Raw genomic sequence first — 20,202 nt, forward strand, 5'->3', positions numbered from 1 at the left:
ACTACTAGTATTTTGGTTTTTTGTTTCTTTTTATTATGTTATGTTAATCACCATACATTACATCATTAGTTTTTGATGTAGTGTTCCATGATTCATTGTTTCCGTATAACACCCAGTGCTCAATTCAGTACGTGCCCTCTTTAATACCCATCACCAGGCTAACCCATCCTCCCACCCCCTCCCCTCTAGAACCCTCAGTTTGTTTCTCAGAGTCCATAGTCTCTCATGGTTCATCTCCCTCTCCGATTCCCCCCCTTCATTTATCCAGAATCTATAAAGAACTTATCAAACTCAACCCCCAAAGAACAAATGATCCAATCAAGAAATGGGCAGAAGACATGAACAGACATTTTTCCAAAGAAGACATCCAAATGGCCAACAGACACATGAAAAAGTGCTCAACATCGCTTGGCATTAGGGAAATCCAAATCAAAACCTCAATGAGATACCACCTCACACCAGTCAGAGACTACTAGTATTTTGAGGGCAGGCTGCTGAGCCCTCTTCATCATGTGTTCCCAGAATACTCAGTGCATGTTTTGTTTGAATGTTGAACGTACTTTTAAACTCTATTCTCTGTGGAAAATACTCCAAAAAAACCTTTTCGCTTTATTTTCTGCTACACTCAGTTGAAACGCAGGGCTGAAACTATTTTTCTGGGGACAATGGAAACAAGAATGAGTGTTTTTACAAAGGTTAGATTTTAAGGAACAAGGGCTACACACTTGGTTGGACTTTTCACACACCCAACAATGGTTCCCCAGTCTTCAATTTTATTTGTGTCCAGCAGATGGCACCAGTGCCTCAAAGAAGAACCCCGTCTGAGGAAAAAACAATGGTATCAGACACTGAGCACATTTAAAACGAAGCAGATGTCATTAAAATCCAGGCGAATATTACACAAGTATTCAGACCTATACAGTTAAATACAAAATTAAATAGTTGGAGGAGTGTTTATCTTTTTAAAAAGTTTCTCCAAGTTTCCAGCTTGTAATTCGTGGCAGTTACTCTGGGGAGTAAAGACTGGAAAAGAAACAGATACAAACTGGGTGATGATTTCCGCAGAAAAGCCTCCATCAAGGTCAGGACATTTTCTAAGATGCTTTCGGCTGTATCTTTTTCATAAAATTTATAAAGATAATCACAAAAAAAGGAATAAAGATTAATTTCTCCTTTTCTTAAGTTGTCCCTTGCTTTTGTTACACTTTGGTAGCGCACCAACTGTGTACAACTATGAAAGAGAGCCACACACCAGGTCCTGCGGAAAATCAGAGAAGAAGAGCACGAGGCACTTGCAGAATTTAACCCCGAGCAAATTAATGTTGTTCAAAGTCTTCAAGAGGAAATTTTGTTCAAAGCCTTGCTTCATATTCTTAACATCCTCCTTCCTGAATATTGTTATGTTCCTTTCCCCAATCACCCAAAGGGGTGATTGACAGTTTTCCTTTCGTTTAAACTCTAGAATGAACAAATGTTTACTCACAATTTTTTGAAATGTCATGTCGTTTTTTTTTGTAATTTTATTTTTTAAATCCCCTTCCTGCCTTTCTTATTACGTGAAACAAGACTGGGATATTAACTATATATAACTTTTAACTATAATAGATTCATCATTTCTTATATTCAATTGTCCAAATTTAATGGATTTTGTTAGTTGATTAAAATGAACAACTCTTAGAAAACAGGATTTCTTAATAAAGTATGAGTATGTGATAGCATATTGTGTTAACATAATAACTAATCTTTATTCAATTAGATCAAATTAATGGTTGGGGGGAGTGCATAAACATTTAGTTGCCTTTACGTAGATCTTCGATTACCACCTCTACTTAAGAGATTTAAGAAATACTCTGAGAAGCAATTTAGAAAGATTTTATCGTTCTATCATGCTTTCAATGAAATTAAGGATTAACATCTAAAAATATGAGTGGAAATGGGAGAAACTTACTCGTTTTAAAATTCAATAATTTAATAATGGTGTTCAAAGAAAGAAACGGAATTCTTTAGTCTCAAAAGTGTAGTTTGTTGTGACTTCCCTGCAATTGCTGAGAGATGACTCTCATCCCCTGACTCAGTGCCTCATCCGTTTTGCACTTCCATCTGGTGTCATCAGCTTGAGTACATAAAGAACAGAGAGAAGGACAATCAAGAATGAGGACCTTAGTGTAGGACAAAGAACCATATGATCGTACATTGACGATTAAATCAAAACAGACGGTAAGCCGATACAGTCCTCGGTGCGCAATGTGTACTTACAGACTTAAGTTTTCTTTACTAATTTCATTGTCATCAGAAAAAAAATTTACTGGTGATGGGTGTTTTAAAGCATTTTGGTCTCTATTTTGGTATTATGTACTCTGTCAGACTCATCCACATAGGCACGTAGGCTTTATATGTTCCTTTAGAATCTTAGGTTTTTCTGTTAATTTTCTTCAGCTTTGATTTCTTATGAAAATAGACATTTACTCATGAGTCCGGTGTTTTAAAGAATCAGGTTGGAGCTCATAGAAAAAGAGACTTTTCTGTACTCTGCCTTATACTATTCTCTGTGTGTTCAGTGGTAATGTGGAAAATACGAGAATTTGGTGGGTCGGCTACATGCAAGCAGTTACCTAGAGGCGGAGTGGTTAGAGAAAGAAGTGGGATGGTTGGGAGGGGCTGGAAATAGCATTGGGAAATGTGGGTAGAGTCTATACAAATTTTGTGAGCTAGATAGAATTCTGGTGGTTGGAATGTTTTTTCAAACTATTTTAAAAGTTAATTTACATGTTTCTGGGAGTAAATTTCTACCCCCCTGTTCCATGTCTTCCTGTCTTAAAAATGTCCTAAAAATCATTTTCCTTCCTTCCACTGTCACTGATCTATTCAGAAGCATTAGCAAGGTTTTTATGATTTTACGAACAATGGGGTAACATCGCTAACTCAAATTGTTTTTACGTTTCTATTTTTAAAAGCAAGTAGGTTATTTCAAGACAGAGTATCTACCTTAAAATAGTACTCAAAAAAACCCCAAAACCTTGCCAGCTGGGGTGTGCTACATTTGTACGACAATCTTGGGCAGTAAATAAAAATCTGGTCCATTTAAAAGTATCTTTGCTCAGAGGCGCATCCTATCAAATGGGGCTGTTTTATAGTCTACCTTGTATTTCACTGCTTGCGAACTCTGTGAGCAAACAGAATTTGTTCACAGGGTGAAACACATATTTATGGTCCTGAATAAACTGCTCAGATTCAAAAACTAGTTGTGTGACAGTGCTAGACACAGGGATTCTGCAGCCCAATGGGATGTTTGTAGTCCACATTTGCATATCAATACGCAGACTCCTTTTGGGAGTACTGCTGCCTCATGACAATGCTGTTGTCTGAGGTCTGGGGGAAAGAAAACCCATAAAAGTCTGGACTCACTTTTCAGTGCCCTCGATTCTTTTTTTGTGCTTTGGAAAACTGTGAAACAGGGTCACCAAGTTCCATTCTCCATCGTTTTATTATGTTTTCAATGAAGCGATTGAACCTGCACAGAACCCAGACAGACAGACATCACAAGGCCACTTTGTGGAAAGGCAGCTTCTTTAGAACCTGGAAGCTGAGGCTCCTCTTCCGTGTTTATGGATTTGGGGGCCAGTGCGTCGTTCCCTTAGTTTAAAGAACCAAAGGGACCAAAACCCTTAAGCAAAATACTTAGAACCCTTTTGCCTGGAGAAAAAAAAAAAAAAATTAAATAACGGGTTCTTTTAGCTATTGAGAAGCCAGCCTAAGAATGTCATAGTTATTTGAAAACCAGGCCACGGATGCGGAGGGGATTTTATAAGATGATGTCATCATTTTCTACCTGGCTGACAACCTAATGCCTGTCAGTCCCAATCTTTGAAATGGAATCAAACACAGCCTGTTCATTGTTTGGCTGAAGTTTAATTCAGAGAAAGTCTTTTCTTTTCTTTCTTTCTTTTTTTTTTTTTTTGAGAAAGTGTTTCTTATTTTTAATTTTTGTCTGGTAATCCTTTGGTCCTCCTGATGGAAATTTTAGTAGAAAGTTTTACCATATATTTTATACTGTAGTCGACTTAGTTAATTGCAAGCGCTAAAGAAACCAAGATAAAAAGAAGGACATGTTTTTGCTATTGCCTTTGCTCACTACTGCATATTTGAAAACATCTTGTGAGTGTGAGTGCTAGGATGGCAGATGTCAGGTTGAGCAGTATTTCTTCTTCACATTTTGACTCGTGATATATCGAACACACAACTACACTGTATTGTGTAGTATAAAAAAATCCTTTTTCAAACCTACTCCATTTTAACGATTATAGATATTAGTTTGCCTTGTGATTTTGTCATTAATTTGCTTTTTCTATGTAATCCAGAATATTTCTTCTTAATATTCTTTTATAGCTGCCTCAAGAATGATTCATACCTTATAAAATTGTCTTGAATATAGGTAGTGCTGTGTTAACAATATTTCAATTGCTTTGCCCAGACCTCTGAACAATTTCCTGATTCACCTCCTGTTACCTATCTTACTACTTCTCAGCTTCAAAGAAAGAACACCAAAAATCTATTTGATAAAAGACCCTTCACCTGCTGTAACCATGTAGAATCCAGAAGTTATCATTTTGGCCCCAAATCTATTTCAATCCCTAAGTTGTCCATTTGCTATTATCGCGAACTGAATACTATAGACTGTTTTTCTGTGGTGTTTTTATCTTCCTATGTCCAAAAATTCCTTGACACTCTTCAAAAGAACGTGCGAAGAACTTAATCCCTTCTAATGAATAGAACATTGCAGAAGTGACATGTGTGACTTCTAAGGCTAGGTCGTAAAAGATGTTGTTGCTTCTGATTTGCTTCCTCTGAGGTCGGTCCCTCAGGGATAAACTAGCATATTGTAAGGACAGTCTCCACAGTCCGTGTGGAGGGGAACTGAGGGCTTGCAGTCATAGCCCCAGCAATGTGCCAGCCGTGTGTGTGTGTGTGTGTGTGTGTGTGTGTGTGTGTGTGTGAGCTAGCCTGGAAGGGGATCTCCAGCTTCCGTCAGCCTTTAGATGGTAGCCTGAGCTGACATCTGTCTGACACAAGCCCGTGAGATACCCTGAGCCAGAACGACCAGCTAAGTTGTTCCAGAATTCCCAGCTTACAAAAATGATTTCAGATTGTAAATACTGTTATTTTATGTCTCAAAGTTTTGGGGTCATTGTTTGTGCAACAATTGATAGCTATTCCATCACTTTTCCCACATTCACTTCTTTGCCAATATCAGAAGAATATTTAAGTCTTGTCTTCTTGCTTTGATGTGATTTTGGTATCTGTCCCTTCTTTGACATGTGATTGCCATGTTACCCTCAATTTAGTTCAGACTATCCCTTCCCAGATGGCTGCAGTGTTAACCTTTTAACCAGTCTCCCTGATTTCCTTCTTCAGTCTCTGTAGTACACCTATAGATTATTTTTCTCTGAAACCTACATGGATACCATACATTTCTTCTGCTCAAAACAAACAAACAAACAAAAAAACAAAGAAAACCCCAAAACTAGAATTTTCCCATTTGCCTTCCAGATAAAACCTTGTGTTTGTTAGTGCGGTATATTCGATTCTCATTCAGAATTATTCACCCCTCCTCCCTTGGTTTTGCTATGATTTCATCTGAGACTTGTTTTGGAATTGTGATGGGCAGAGTATACTTTCCACACCTTGCTAGTGGGCCTGGCCACATGACTGACTTTGGCAATAGAATTGTAGCAGACACGACCAAGTGGAGGCATGAATGCACTTAGGTTGCTGGGTTTGCCTAATTGCATTTCTGCCACTGCCGTGAGACGCACGTGGCCCAGCTAGACTGCGGATCCAGGGAGGATGAGAGAAATGTGGAGCAGATGTGAGCCCGACACAGGGTGGAGAGCGCAGCCCGGCCAGACCTGTGGCGTGAAGCAGAGCTACCTACCTGTGCCCACTCTAGATTGGTCAACACTCAGCCAACCCAGTGAGAATAAAGAATTTTTTTTTCTTTTTTTTTTTAAGATTTTATTTATTTATTTGACAGAGAGATAGACAGAAGAGCACAAGCAGAGGGAGTGGCAGGGGGAGAGGGAGAAGCAGGCTCTGCACTGAGCAGGGAACCCGATGCGGGACTCGATCCCAGGACCCTGAGATCATGACCTGAGCCGAAGGCAGACGCTTAACCATCTGAGCCACCCAGGCGCCCAAATAAAGAATTGTTTTAAGCCACTGAGGTTTTGGAGTGGTTTATTATGCAGGAAGCTCTGTTTACTTTAGCTCCTTCTCATCTTTTCAAATATATCATTTGTTTCTGTTTATGAATCCCTGCTTGGTTCATTTCCTAAACACACTTGCCCATTTCTGTTGACACAGCTTTTCCATTTTTTTCACATATTCTTTATGGTCTTTTCAATGATAATATTTGCTAGATTATTAATAACTTATTAAGCTGTAGTATTATCACTTTAATGACAGCCTGATAGAAGCAATATTATTTTCACTTTAAAGGTGAGAAAGTTGTGCCTTAAAAAGGTGTTTTAAAACTTGTCCAAATTCACACGGTAAATAAATCAAGAATGGGATTTAAGTTCAGGACTGTGTGATCCCAAAATCAATACTCGTAACTAAGATTCTATATTCTTATTTTAGCCCTAATGCTTTCTTTTTGACAACTCTGGTCCATAAATTATGCTAAAAGTTTTCAACTCCAAATACACTTTATTTTTCCAGCACTAATCATTTTTATAATCATTTTGAATGGTTTTTTCCTTTAGCATTTTGTAGTTAATATTGCACATTACAATCTTTTATTCTATTCAGTTCTCACAATCTCTTTTTGAAGAATGAGTGATTATTTTCTCCATGAGGAAAATGAGAATCAGAGGTTGAATAATTTGGTCCTGGTCATTCAGCTATATATGAAAGAGAGCTGTGATGGCTGAATTAGGTCTCCCTCCTGCTTCCCAAATTCAAATGTGGAAGCCCTAATCCTCAATGTGATGGTATTTGGAGATAGGGCCGTCTGTTTGGTAATTAAGTTTTTTTTTTTTTTTTAAAGATTTTATTTATTTATTTGAGAGAGAGGATGAGAGGAGAGAGAGAGCACATGAGAGGGGGGAGGGTCAGAGGGAGAAGCAGACTCCCTGCTGAGCAGGGAGCCCGATGCGGGACTCGATCCCGGGACTCCAGGATCATGACCTGAGCCGAAGGCAGTCGCTTAACCAACTGAGCCACCCAGGCGCCCCGGTAATTAAGTTTAAATGAGGTCATAAGGGTAGGGCCTTAACCCCATAGAACTGGTGTCCTTATAAGAAGAGGAAGAGACACCAGAGCACTCTCTCTCTGTGCACACAGAGGAAAAGCTGTGTGAAGACATAATGAAAAGGTGGCTGTCTACAGCCAACAAGAGAGGTCTCATCAGAAATAAATCCTGATGTCATTTTGCTCTTGGACTTCCAGCCTCCAGAACTGCAAGAAAATAAATTTCTGTTGTTTGAGCCATCCACTCTGTGATATTTTGTTTTAGCAGCCCAAACAGCCTAATATAAGAGCTAAGGTCTCTGTCCTTAGCTTCTTACATTTATTCTACATTATTTTTATCATTAGCTCTCAGAGGACAGTGACAATAGTTTTGTATCCTCCAGCGTATTTGTATAGTATATCCTTAGATATTTCATAGGCTCACAGCACGTTTAAAAGTGGAAGAGGTCAGGGCTCAGTGGGTTAAGCGGCTGCCTTTGGCTCAAGTAATGATCCCAGGGTCCTGGGATCGAGTCCCACATTGGGCTCCCTGCTCAGCGGGGAGTCTGCTTCTCCCTCTGCCCCTCCCCCTGCTTGTGCCCTCCCTCTCTGTCTCAAAAATAAATAAATAAAATCTTTAAAAAGGTCAAAAACTTAAAAATAAAAGTGGAAGAGGTCTAAGATGTCAACTTATCCGCTCATTTAAAGCTGAACAGCTCAGATCCAGTGAGTTCCTAAGACTTGGCCAAAATGGCTTTGCAGTTAGTAAAAACCAGAGTGGAATCCAGGCCCCACCTCCAGCCCATGAGATACAATGTTTCATAATTGAAACTGGTAGACATGGGTATTGAATGCATCACCCTCACTGCTATTATCATGTCTTATTTTTATTACTATTGTACGATGAACCCAAACTCCACAGAAATTGAACAGTTGAAATTACATCCTAACTAGAGGAAGAAAAATGGATACCACATGATACACCAAAAAGAAAATAGAAATCCAGGATTCTCAAGGACAGTGACAAAGCAAACATATTTAGCAAACACATTATTTATTTCTTAATGACTTTATTAAGTGAAAAATTTAAAAATGTTATATTTGTGAGAGTGAAAAATGTAAACATGTTTATGTGGTTAATCTAATTGCACATAATGTCCTTGTTTTTATTTTTCAGAAGGGAAACCCAAACACAGGGACTCAAGGACACGTCAGAGGCACATACATATGTCCCCCCTTCTATCAAATCAGGCTGTTCAGGTGGTTTGCTGCTCTGTGGTAGGTACAAAATATGTAAATGACTAGAGTTGGAGTGGAGATCATCAAGACCCCTGTACAAATGATGAGAGGATCTTTTGCTATTATCAAGAGCTATTTTAAATACTAAATCAAAAGGATGCCAACTAGTGGCCTTGTTGATAGTCTCAGTAGAGAAGGAAATGATTAAATTAACATGAAGCTTCAAATCCATTCCCACTTGGTAGAGAGGTCTGAAATTGATCATCATGGTGGCATGTGAAAACTTGCACAGCTGCAGTTGGTGGTGCCTTTGTTTAATGGGTAAACCACGCTCACAAGTTGGTAGTGCAGTCTCTTATGTTTACTCAGTTATGCATCCAAAATTTAGACCAGTAAGTTAAATCACAAGATTTCAGGCTTTCTCTCTAATTCAGAGATGAGGATTGAATCATGTTGTATGCAAAGCCATCAGAAAGGTGGCAAGGTGCAGAAGGGGCACTGGAAAGAGAGGCAGGTCACTGGGATCCAATCTCATTGCATTCTCTCGATGTGTTCTGTGGTCCATGAAGAGTCCTTTGGCCGTATGGAATCTATTTCCTCATCTGTACAGTGTGCACAATGCAATCCTTGCTCACTGCAGAGCAGTGTGGTGACAATCAGATCTAAGAGTAACATTTACATTTGTATGATCTTCTGTAGTTCCTGCAATCCTTCCTGTCTGTTTTTTTTCTCATGAAAACACAATGAATTAAGAAAGGCAGTAATTTATTTTTCCCATTTCAGTGATAAAGAGGCTCAGAGGTTTTATATGCTCAAGGTAAGGAACTGAGAATAGAGACTCTTTGTCCCAGTCATTTAATAGTGCTCTCTGGCCAAATGTGCAGATGAACACCATGCGTGTGCAGGAGAAATATTAGGCCATGACAGCTCTGATTTTTAAAATTGTTGACAATCTAAATAATAACACTGGGCATAATTTTAAGAGTACAGAATATAATTTATTTTTTTACTTATCCCAGTTTTGATTGAATAGATTACTGAATTTATGTTTCATTTTGCACATCCATAAGATGGGGATAAAAATATGTAGAAAATGAAAGGTTGTGGTAATTAAATGTATTAAATGATAAAAATGAGTAGAACTTAGCATATGTTAAGGATTCAATAAACACAATCATTTTTATTGTTGAAATTGGATAAAGAAAAATTAGATGTGTATAGGATGGGTTTTAACCCTGGGAAACCACTTGTAACTGAGTAAGTCCTTCAGGGTAGTTACGTGAAATTGCCTTTACATTCCTGTGACTGGTTGCTGTGAAAACAGCCCTATGGAGGGGATGGTAGTGACTCGCTGGACAATGTCCAGAGGTTAAGATCCTGATTGCATTTGTCACTGATTTTTTTTTAAGATTTTATTTATTTAAGATAGAGAGAGAGAGCATGCGAGCATGAGCAGGGGGGAGGGGCAGAAGCAAGCTTCCTGCTGAGCAGGGAGTCCAATGCAGGGCTCAATTCCAGGACCCTGGGATCATGACCTGAGCTGAAGGCAGACGCTTAACCACCTGAGCCACCCAGGTGCCTCCTTGTCACTGATTTTTTAACCTGCTTACTTTCTTATCATAGCCTTGATTTCTTTGCATACAAAATAAGAACATGTGATTTTGTGTTTGCCTTATTTAAGATTTAGGCACTGATTCATTCACTTCTCAAACAAAGGTGCAATGTGCTAGAAGTTAAAGAGACAGAGATTAAAAAGAAATAATCCTTGACCTCATGGGTCTTAAAATCTAGTAAAGGAAGTTAAATCTGTAAAGTGAAAATTATAGGAAAGTGTTATATTATACAAGAATTGAGATGTGTGTAAAACATAACAGTGAAATAGAGGTAGGAGCAGAGATCCTTACTTTTTTTCAGTAAGACGGCGTGGAGATAACTTCAGGGTTGCTCTCTGAGGAAAGTGACATTTGAATTGAGTCTTAAAGAACGGGGATGTAAGGTAGGACTTACAGACAAAGGTGCCAGCATGTAAAACTTTACAAAGACTCGAGATGAAGAGGTACGCCGAGAGAGCTGACCTGTGGAGTTCCTGGCTGGTCTCTTCTGCCCAATGTCCGTCAGCTTGCTGTAACCCCAGACCTGTGAACTCCAGTGTGCCCACTCACCTGAGCTTTTGTGGGATGGGTTGTGGACATTTCAGGGTTTCCTGTGTTCCCCGGGAAGAGTGCACATAAGGACCACACACAGTCTCCAGCTTCAGTTGGGTGCCCCCTGTCCCCTGGCACAGACAGTACAGAAACTGAAGCAGGTGTGCAGGCAATAGGTCGGAGTTGCCTACGTATCCCCACCTGACAGCACTTCTCTGCTCTGGCTCCATGAGACCCGGAGTTTTGAACATCAGCATCTGAATCATTGATGCAGCTTGTCACAGGACATCAGCGTTCAGAGGAAGCAGCAGGTACATTTGGCACAATGTCATCTTCATGTCAGGACTGGAGGGAGGAGTAGGGGACCTAAATTTCATCTGGTCCCAGGAATTCAGCTGGATAGGGATCAAACCATTCTGAACACCTACAAACTCAAGAGGAGAGCGAAGAAAAGCATAGCAACAACTCTCTGAACAGAAAAGCTTCCACTTTATGGAAGGTAGGACATGCGGAGAAGTGAATCCGAGGCGATATTCGGGAGGACAGACAGCGGGGGAGGGGGCCTCCGTCGGCCGCTTCTGCCAAGTGATAGAGCCGCAGAGCACAAAATCAGAACTTTTAGAAGTCGGCTCTGCTGAGGGACGTCGCTCCAGTGGCTAAGCTGGGGGTGGAACGCTAGCTGGGACAGTGCGGTCTCAGGACCCTCGGGGTCACAGAAAGACCGGGGGTGCCTGAGTGCGGCAGAGCTCCCAGGTATGGGAGCGGGGAAGCCGGCTGCAGAGACGGAGCTGAGGAGCGGGCTCTCAGCTCAGGGTTGCCATAAACTGTGATCCACGGCACAGTCAGGCCACTGCTCCTCCAGCAGGGACCCAAGAAGCGGCAGATCCGGGGAGACTCCCCTTCCTCCCCTGGGAGGAGTGGCGCAGGAGCACACCGCAGGGATCTGCTGGGTTTGGAGACCACATGGGGTCAGGTGCCAGAGATAGAAACACTCGGTCACAGGCCAGGTGAGCATGGAGTGCGGCCGGAGGCCGGGGAGATGGGAGTGATTGACTGCTTTTCTCTGGGGGCGCACTGAGGAGTGGGGTCCCGAGTTCTCGGCTCCTCCGGGACGGAGATTGGGAGGCCTCCATTTTCACTCTCGTCCTCCAAAGCTGTAGGGAAAGCTTGAGGGAACAAAAGCTCCCGAGAGCAAACCGGAGCAGATTACTTAGCCCGGACCAGGCAAGGGCGGGGCAATTCCGCCTCTGGCAAAGACATTTGGGAACCATGGCACCAGACCCCTCCCCCAGAAGATCAGCAAGAACAGCCAGCCAAGACCAAGTTTACCCATCAATGAGAACGGCAGAACTCCAGCACTAGGGGAATACTGCACATAGAATCCATGGCTTTTTTCCCATGATTCTTTAGTCTTTCAAAGTTAATTTTTTAAATTTTATTTTTTTCTTTTCCTATTTTTTTTGAATTTTTCTTTCCCCCTTTTTCAACCAACATCTTATCAATCTCCTTTTTAAAAATCTTTTTTAATTTTCATTTTTGGAATCATATTCTATCCCTTCATAGTAGTTAACCTTATTTTTGGTATATATATAAGTTGTTCTCTCTTTAAAATTTTGGGATACGGTTTCTTCTAACAGACCAAAATATACCCTAAATCTCTGGTGTATGGCTTTGTTCTAGTCTGACTGATCACATTCTCTCCCTCACCTTTTTTTTAAATTCTTCTTCTTTCTTTTTTCAACTAACTTCTTATCGATTACTTTTATAGAATCTTTTATAATTTTCATCTTTACAGTCATATAACATCCCTTCATCATATTTACCGTTATTTTTGTACATATATAATTTTTTCTTTCTTTAAAATTTTGGGAGGCACTTTCTTCTTTTTTTTTTTTAAATTTTTTTATTCTTATGTTAATCCCCATACATTACATCATTAGTTTTAGATGTAGTGTTCCATGATTCATTGTTTGTGCATAACACCCAGTGCTCCATGCAGAATGTGTCCTCCTCAATACCCACTACCAGGCTAACCCATCCTCCCACCCCCCTCCCCTCTAGAACCCTCAGTTTGTTTTTCAGAGTCCATTGTCTCTCATGGTTCATCTACCCCTCCGATTTCCCCCCCTTCATTCTTCCCCTCCTGCTACCTTCTTCTTCTTTTTTTTTTTTTCTTCTCATATATTGCATTATTTGTTTCAGAGGTACAGATCTGAGATTCAACAGTCTTGCACAATTCACAGTGCTTACCAGACACATACCCTTCCCAGGGTCTATCACCCAGTCACCCCATCCCTCCCACCCCACCCCCCACTCCAGCAACAGGAGGCACTTTCTTCTAACAGGCCAAAATATGCCCAAAATCTAGTGTGTGGCACTGATCTATGCACCAGCCTGATCATATTTGATTATATTCTGTTTTTTTTTTTTTTAATCTTTTTCTTTTTTTTTTTTCTTTTTTTTTTTCTTTCCCTTTTTTCTCCCCTGGTTTCAGGTCTCTTCTGATTTGTTTAGTATATATTTTTCTGGGGTCGTTGTTACCCTGTTAGCATTTTGTTCTCTCATTCATCTATTCTTCTCTGGATGAAATGACAAGATGGAAAAAAATCACCTCAAAAAAAAGAACAAGAGGCAGTACCAATTGCCAGGGACCTAATCAATACTGACATTAGTACGATGTAGGAACTAGAATTCAGAATGATGATTATAAAGATACTAGCTGGGCTTGAAAAAAACATGGAAGTTATTAGAAAAATGCTTTCTGAGAAATAAAAGAACTAAAATCTAACCAGTCGAAATCAAAAAGGCTATTAATGAGGTGCAATAAAAAATGGAGGCTCTAACTGCTAGGATAATGAGGCAAAAGAGAGAATTAGTGATATGGAAGACCACATGTTGGAAAATAAAGAAGCTGAGAAAAAGAGAGATAAACAGCTACTGGATAACGAGGGTAGAATTCAAGAGATAAGTGACACCATAAGACAAAACAATATTAGAATAATTGGGATCCCAGAAGAAGAAGAATAAGAGAGAGGGGCAGAAGGTATATTAGAGCAAATTATAGCAGAGAACTTCCCTAATTTGGGGAAGGAAACAGGCATCAAAATCCAGGAGGCACAGAGAACCCCTCTCAAAATCAATAAAAATAGGCCAACACCCTGACATCTAATAGTAAAACTTACGAGTCTCAGAGACAAAGAGAAAATCCTGAAAGCAGCTCCGTACAAGAGGTCTGTAACCTACAATGGTAGAAACATTAGATGGGCAACAGACCTATCCACAGAGACCTGGCAGGCCAGAAAGTACTGCATGATATATTCAGAGCACTAAATGAGAAAAATATGCATCTAAGAATTCTATATCCAGCTAGGCTGTCATTGAAAATAGAAGGAGAGATAAAAAGCTTCCAGGACAAACAAAAACTAAAGAAATTTGCAAACATGAAACCAGTCCTACAAGAAATATTGAAAGGGGTCCTCTAAGCAAAGAGAGCACCTAAAAGCAACATAGACCAGAAAGGAACACAGACAATATACAGTAACAGTCATCTTACAGGCAATACAATGGCACTAAATTCATATCTTTCAATAGTTACCCTGAATGGGGCGCCTGGGTGGCTCAGTTGGTTAAGCGACTGCCTTCGGCTCAGGTCATGATCCTGGAGTCCCTGGATCGAGTTCTGCATCGGGCTCCCTGCTCTGCAGGGAGTCTGCTTCTCCCTCCGACCCTCCCCCCTCTCGTGCTCTCTCTCATTCTCTCTCTCTCAAATAAATAAATAAAAATTAAAAAAAAAAATAGTTACCCTGAATGTAAATGGGCTAAATGTCCCAATCAAAAGACACAGGGTATCAGATTTGATAAAAAAACAAGACCCATCCATATGCTGTCTGCAAAAGACTCATTTTAGACCCAAAGACATGTCCAGATTGAAAGTGTTGGGGTGGAAAACCATTTACCATGCTAATGGACACCAAAATAAAGCTGAGGTGGCAATCCTTATATCAGACAAATTAGATTTTAAACCAAAGACTATAATAAGAGATGAGGAAAGACACTATATCATACTTAAAGAGTCTATCCAACAAGAAGACCTAACAATTGTAAATATATATGTTCCTAACATGGGAGCAGCCAATTATATAAGCCAATTAATAACAAAAGCAAAGAAACACATTGACAAAAATACAATAATAGTAGGGGACTTTAACACCACCCTCACTGAAGTGGACAGATCATCTAAGCAAAAGTCAACAAGGAAATAAAGACTTTACATGACACACTGGACCAGGTGGACTTCACAGATATATTCAGAACATTCCATCCCAAAGCAACAGAATACACATTCTTCTCTAGTGCCCATGGAACATTCTCCAGAATAGATCACATCCAAGGTCACAAATCAGGTCTCAACTGGTACCAAAAGACTGGGATCATTCCCTGCATATTTTCAGACCACAGTGCTTTGAAACTAGAACTCAATCACAAGAGGAAAGTCAGAAAGAATTCAAATACATGGAGACTAAAGAACATCCTATGAAAGAATGAATGGGTCAACCAGGAAATTAAAAAAGAATTTAAAAATTTCATGGAAACCAATGAAAATGAAAACACAACTGTTCAAAATCTTTGGGATGCAGCAAAGGCGGTCCTAAGAGGAAAGTATATAGCAATACAAGCCTTTCTCAAGAAACAAGAGAGGTCTCAAATACACAACCTAACCCTACACCTAAAGGAGCTGGAGAAAGAACAGCAAATAAAGCCTAAACCCAGCAGGAAAAGAGAAATAATAAAGATCAGAGCAGAAATCAATGAAATAGAAACCAAAAGAACAGTAGAACAGATCAACGAAACTAGGAGCTGGTTCTTTGAAAGAATCAACAAGATTGATAAACCCCTGGCCAGACTTATCAAAAAGCAAAGAGAAACGACCCAAATAAATAAAATCATGAATGAGCGGAGAGATCACAACCAACACCAAAGAAATACAAACAATTATAAGAACATATTATGAACAACTATATGCCAGCAAATTAGATAATCTGGAAGAAATGGATGCATTCCTAGTGATGTATCAACTACCAAAACTGAACCAGGAAGAAAAAGAAAACCTGAACGGACCTATAACCACTAAGGAAATTGAAGCAATAATAAAAAACCTCCCAACAAACAAGAGCCCAGGGCCAGATGGCTTCCCAGGGGAATTCTACCAAACACTTAAAGAAGAATTAATACTTATTTTTCTGATTCTGTTCCAAAAAATAGAAATGGAAGGAAAACTTCCAAACCCGTTTTATGAGGCCACCATTACCTTGATCCCAAAACCAGACAAAGACCCCATCACAAAGGAGAATTACAGAATATCCCTAATGAACATGGATGCAAAAATTCTCACCAAAATACTAGCCAAGGATCCAACAGTACATTAAAAGGATTATTCACCACGATCAAGGTTGGTTCAACATTGGCAAATCAATGTGATACCATACATTAATAAAAGAAAGAGCAAGAACCATATGATCCTCTCAATAGATGCAGAAAAAGCATTTGACAAAGTACAGGAACCTTTCTTGATCAAAACTCTTAGAGTATAGGGATAGAGGGTACATACCTCAATATCATAAAAACCATCTATTAAAAACCCACAGCGAATATCATTCTCAATGAGGAAAAACTGAGAGCTTTCCCCCTAAGGTCAGGAACACAGCAGGGATGTCCACTATCACCACTGCTATTCAGCATAGTATTAGAAGTCCTAGCCACAGTAATCAGACAACAAAAAGAAATAGAAGGCATCTGAATCAGCAAAGAAGTCAAACTCTAACTTTTTGCAGATGATACGATACTTTATGTGGAAAACCCAAAAGACTCCACCCCAAAACTGCTAGAACTCATACAGGAATTCAGTAAAGTGGCAGGATATAAAATCAATGCATAGAAATCAGTGGCATTCCTTTACACCAACGACAAGACAGAAGAAAGAGAAATGAAGGAGTCGATCCCATTTACGATTGCACCCAAAACCATAAGTACCTAGGAATAAATCTAACCAAAGAGGCAAAGAATCTGTACTCAAAAAACTATAAAATACTCATGAAAGAAATTGAGGAAGACACAAAGAAATGGAAAAACATTCCATGCTCATGGATTGGAAGAACAAATATTGTGAAGATGTCAATGCTACCTAGAGTAATCTACACATTCAGTGCAATCCCCATCAAAATACCATCCACTTTTTTCAAAGAAATGGAACAAATAATCCTAAAATTTGTATGGAACCAGAAAAGACCCCGAGTAGCCAGAGGAATGTTGAAAAAGAAAAGCAAAGCTGATGGCATCACATTTCTGGACTTCCAGCTCTATTACAAAGCTGTCATAATCAAGACAGTATGATATTGGCACAAAACAGACACATAGATCAGTGGAACAGAATAGAGAGCCCAGAAATGGGCCCTCAACTCTATGGTCAACTCATCTTTGACAAAGCAGGAAAGAATGTCCAATGGGAAAAAGACAGCCTCTTCAACAAATGGTGTTGGGAAAATTGGACAGCCACATGCAGAAGAATGAAACTGGACCATTTCCTTAACACCACACACAACAATAGACTCAATATAGTTGAAAGACCTAAATGTGAGACAGGAGTCCATCAAAATCCTAGAGAACACAGGCAGCAACCTCTTCAACCTCAGCTACAGCAACTTCTTCCTACACACATCGCCAAAGGCAAGGGAAGCAAGGGCAAAAATGAACTATTGGGACTTCATCAGGATAAAAAGCTTTTGCACAGCAAAAGAAACAGTCAACAAAACCAAAAGACAACCAACAGAATGGGAGAAGCTATTTGCAAATGACATATCAGATAAAGGGCTAGTATCCAAAATCTATAAAGAACTTACCAAACTCAACACCCAAAGAACAAATGATCCAATCAAGAAATGGGCAGAAGACATGAACAGACATTTTTCCAAAGAAGACATCCAAATGACCAACAGACACATGAAAAAGCGCTCAACATCGCTTGGCATCAGGGAAATCCAAATCAAAACCTCAATGACATACCACCTCACACCAGTCAGAATGGCTAAAATTAACAAGTCAGGAAAAGACAGATGTAGGTGGGGATGAGGAGAAAGGGGAACCCTCCTATACTGTTGGTGGGAATGCAAGCTGGTGCAGCCACTCTGGAAAACAGTATGGAGCTTCCTCAAAAAGTTGAAAATAGAGCTACCCTACGGTCCAGCAATTGCACTATTGGGTATTTACCCCAAAGATACAAATGTAGTGATCCAAAGGTGTACGTGCATCCCGATGTTTATAGCAGCAATGTCCACAATAGGAAAACTATGGAAAGGGCCAAGATGTCCATCAACAGATGAATGGATAAAGAAGAAGTGGTGTGTGTATATATATGTACATATATATGTACATATATATACATACATGTATATATACATATTGTATATATATATATACATATTGTGTGTGTGTATATACACACACACACACACACACACACAATGGAATATTATACAGCCATCAAAAAGAGTGAAATCCTGCCATTTGCAACGATGTGGATGGAACTGGAGGGTATTATGCTGAGCGAAATAAGTCAATCAGAGAAAGACATGTATCATATGATCTCACTGATATGAGGAGTTCTTAATCTCAGGAGAGAAACTGAGGGTTGCTGGAGTGGTGGGGGGTGGGAGGGATGGGGTGGCTGGGTGATAGACATTGGGGAGGGCATATGCTATGATGAGCGCTGTGAATTGTGTAAGACTGTTGAATCACAGACCTGTACCTCTGAAACAAATAATACATTATATGTTAAAAAAAAAAGAAGGTAATAGGAAGGGAAAAATGAAAGGGGGAAAATCGGAGGGGGTGATGAACCGTGAGAGACTATGGTTCCAGGAAACAAACTGAGGGTTTTATAGGGGAATGGGGGGGGATGGGTTAACCTGGTGATGGGTATTAAGTAGGGCATGTAATGCAAGGAGCACTGGGTGTTATATGCAAACAATGAATTATGAAACACTACATCAAAAACTAATGATGTAATGTATGGTGATTAACATAACATAATAAAATAAAATAAAATAAAAAGTAAAAAAAGAACTTTATAAAGATTTAAAAGTCAAGATTCATACTTATAGAACTCTGTAAAGATATATTTATAATGTTTTCCTTAAGATTCACCAAACCAAATTCAGAAATTTAAAATAAATTAGGGAGATCAGAGCAAAGAAACAGGGGGCTCAAGATGAGATGAGGTTCAGAGTGATTAATGTACTTAATTGTTTTTATTCATGTTTTTTGATTTCTCTATTGAAGAAAATATCCATTGGATTTCTGATGTTTTTCTAAGATACATTTAAAACTATGATCATGCTGTGCCTGGGTGGCTCAGTCAGTTAAGCAGCCGACTCTTCATTTTGGCTCAGGTCATGATCTCAGGGTCCTGCGATGGAGCCCCACATTGGGCTCAGAGCTCATTCGGGAGTCTGCTTCAGGATTCTCTCTCTCCCTTTCTCTCTGCCCCTCCCCCCACTCATGTGCTTTCTCTCTCTCTCCCTCTAAAATGAATAAATAAGTCTTTAAAAAGTAAAAAAAAAAAAAACTATTATCATAATAATCAATGAGCTAATTAAAAAATAACCTGTTGACGATATGGATATTTAAAAATCAGTGGAATATATTTTCTCAGATAGCAATTTCCATCCTGACTGGGGAGAGAAGATATCTGCATTTAAGTACACAAACCACACATGCACACATATATGCACACGCATGAATTTACTGAATATCAAATAATCATTAATGATAACAAATATTTTTTAGGGTTTGGAAGAAGCATAATCAGCAAAATCTTCCTGATGGAGATGGGCTGTGTGCTAGCCTTTGAAGGATATGGTGCATTTCTGTTCCAGTAAAAGAGGAGAGAACAGGAGAGCCATGTATAAATATACAGAGATGGAAAAGTGCAATATATAAAGTAATTTTGATTTGATCAGAAAATATGTTTGTACAGGAGTAGTGGGGGAGTTGAGTCCATATTACGTATCAGTGGTCTTTAAATGCTCCACTAGTAATTAAGATGTTATCTTGTAAATAGTGGGGAATCACGGTGAGTGAGTAGGTGAGTACATGAACTCATCAATGGTAGGTCCTTTTTAAAAATTAACTCTTGGGTGCTCCTAGATGTACATAAGGAACACTCTATTATAATTAATCTTTTAAGAACCTATTCATGGTTAACTCTAGCAAAAGTGTTGTATATTTAAATGTTACTGGTGACTGATTCATACAGACTTAGTATTATAATCTGGCTTTTATAATTTTTAAGGCACCAGATCAATGATGTCAGTGTCCATTACATGTTCTGCACTTAAATCAAGGTGAAAACTTCTGAGCATAATCGGTTGATTAGGTGGACAAAGTGAAATAGAGAGCATATAAGCAACATCATCAGAACTGTATAGTCTTCCTTTAATCTTTCCTTCCAAGTATGGATTGATTTACAACTTAAGACCATAATTCAATATATATCATCAATGTATATCATTAATTTACTATATATCCCCTTTATTAG

The 20,202-nt window shown here is 39.3% G+C and overlaps 1 pseudogene; it reads left to right on the plus strand.

Annotated features, from left to right (window-relative positions):
- Window positions 1-20,202, plus strand: part of LOC135363643 (large ribosomal subunit protein eL39-like) — an 86,354-nt pseudogene that overhangs the window by 28,453 nt on the left and 37,699 nt on the right.

Source organism: Mirounga angustirostris, unplaced genomic scaffold (assembly GCF_029215605.1).
Source record: "Mirounga angustirostris isolate CCGP_5_RB_7025 unplaced genomic scaffold, mMirAng1.0.hap1 SCAF_2, whole genome shotgun sequence".
Lineage (NCBI taxonomy): Eukaryota > Metazoa > Chordata > Mammalia > Carnivora > Phocidae > Mirounga > Mirounga angustirostris.